A 2,491-nucleotide genomic window follows, 5' to 3' on the forward strand; every position below is an offset into this window, starting at 1 on the left:
GTTTGGCGGGCCTGGGCTGGATTCGAACCCGCCACCTTAGGTGTATGTGGCTGGCGCCTTAGGTGCTTGAGCCACAGGCACCGAGCCTAGATTTTTAATTTATATTTTTTTCCCTTGATTCATAAATAACTAATTTTTTTACATGGATGTACCTGAGGAATAGGTGTTGGTATTTATGATATTGTTGGGTGCAATCATGAGATTCTTTTATTTATATTTTCTTCATAGAAATGTACCTAGAGGCTGGGTACAATGGCTCACGCCTGTAATCCTAACACTCTGGGAGGCTGAGGCAGGTGGATCACCCAAACTCAGGAACCTAAGCAAGAGTGAGACCCCCATCTCTACCCAGGGCGACAGAATGAGACTTTGTCTCAAAAATAAATAAAACTTGGGTGGCGCCTGTGGCTCAAAGAGTGGGGCACTGGCCCCATATACCAGAGGTGGTGGGTTCAAAGCCGACCCTGGCCAAAACCTGCAACAACAACAACAACAACAACAAAAAATCAAAATTAAATATATAGGTGGCACCTGTGGCTCAGTGAATAGGGCGCTGGCCCTATATACCGAAGGTAGCAGGTTCAAACCCAGCCCCGGCCAAACTCAACAACGACAACTACAAAAAAGCCGAGTGTTGTGGCAGGCACCTGTAATCCCAGCTACTCCGGAGGCTGAGGCAAGAAAATCTCTTAAACCCAAGAGTTTGTGGTTGTTGTGAGCTGTGATGCCATGGCACTCTACTGAGGGTGATAAAGTAAAACTCTGTCTCTACCCCAAAATAATAATAATAAAAAATGTACCTAGAAAGCAATGTGCGAGATGGATTACTTTTTATTGAGACAGAGTCTTACTCTTGTCATCCTTGGTGGAGTACAGGGGTGTTATCATAGCTCACTTCAACCTCAAACTCCTGAGCGTAAGGGATCCTCTTGCCTTAGCCTTCTGAGGACCTGGGAATACAGGAGCATGCCATGGACATCCAGCTGATTTTTCTCTATTTTTTGTGTAGACATAGTCTAGGTTTTGCTCAGGCAGGTCTTGAACTACTGAGCTTAAGTGATACCCCGCCTCAGTCTCCCAGAATGCTAGGACTATAGGCATGAGCCACCACCATAGCTGCAAGATATATATTTTTTATTATAACACATTCCAAATAGTAATAGATCACCTAGAATAGTTTTCAGACTTTCTTATTTATTCTCTTCGTTGTTGAAGTACTAGTCTATAATATTTTAAAGCTTTCGATCCTCTTTCTGTATATCAGCTACTAGATGAGAATTACAAAAGCATCCTTCTAATTTGTGGTAGGACCCAAACTTGGGAAGTGGCATATTTGAAATCAGTAGTCATACGCTATGGAGGCTATTCCCTCCACTTTTTTTTTTCTTCAGGGGAACGCGCAAACACAGTCCCCCACTACCACAAATTATGCAGTTGAGTTTCCCACATTTAGGGAAATCGCAGGGGTCAGCATATCTGGAGTGCAATGGATAAGCCTCGCCCTGGGAAAACCACCTTTGTGATCATGGTATCTCCCCTGCCAGGTAAGTATATTCCCTCCACTTTTGAGTTAAGGAAATTGAAGCCCACATAGTAACTAAAAGGCTTAATCCAGATTATAAAATCAGTTAATGCGCTGAAAGCCATTAGTAGATGGTAGGACTTCTGGCTTAAACCCCATCCCATTAGTCTTTCCACTAAGCTACATTGCTTTATATTTACAATATAAAAAATTTTGAAAGAGAAAAATAGGTAAGGCAAATAGCAGAGGTTTATTTATTTATTATCACTTTTTTGAGACAGAGTTTCGCTTTGTCACCCTTGGTAGACTGCCATGGCATAGCTCACAGCAACCTCAAGCTCTTGGGCTCATAAGATCCTCTTGCCTCAGCCTCCCAAGTAGCTAAGACTATGGTGCCTGTCACAATTCCCAGCTACTGTTTTTACAGACTAAATTTCATCCCTGGTCAGGCTGGTCTCAAACTCAGATGATCCACCTGCCTCAGCCTCTCAGAGTACTAGGATTACAGCCATGAGCCATCATGCCTGGCCATATTTATTTATTTTTGGAGACAGAGCCTCACTTTTTCACACTGGGTAGAGTGCTGTGGCGTCATAGCTCATAGCAACCTCAAACTCTTGGGCTCAAGCGATCCTTTTGCCTCAGTCTCCTGAGTAGCTGGGACTATAGGCACCCACTACAACGCCTGGCTTTTTTTTTTTTTTTTACAGACAGCATTTCACTTTGTCACTCTCGGGGAGTGCTGTGGTATCACAGCTCACAGCAACCTCCATCTATTGGGCTTATGTGATTCTCTTTCCTCCACCTCCCAAGTAGCTGGGACCACGACGTCCAGCTATTTTTTGGTTGCAGTTTGGCCAGGGCTGGATTTAAACCCTCCACCCTGGGTATATGGGGCCAGCACCCTACTCACTGAGCCACAGGCAGTGCCCATGCCTGGCTATTTTTACAGACTGGGTCTTGTTCTTG

At 44.2% G+C, this 2,491-nt stretch overlaps 1 non-coding gene across 1 annotated transcript; it reads right to left on the reverse strand.

Moving 5' to 3' along the window:
- Nucleotides 1–1,388: 1,388 nt before the first annotated feature.
- On the reverse strand, nucleotides 1,389–1,552 carry LOC111726064. The gene has a single exon (XR_002773955.1). It is a non-coding gene; the product is annotated as a U1 spliceosomal RNA (small nuclear RNA).
- Nucleotides 1,553–2,491: the final 939 nt, after the last annotated feature.

The sequence above is a fragment of the Otolemur garnettii genome, unplaced genomic scaffold (assembly GCF_000181295.1).
Source record: "Otolemur garnettii isolate 467f Iridium unplaced genomic scaffold, OtoGar3 scaffold00052, whole genome shotgun sequence".
In the NCBI taxonomy this organism is placed as follows: Eukaryota; Metazoa; Chordata; class Mammalia; order Primates; family Galagidae; genus Otolemur; species Otolemur garnettii.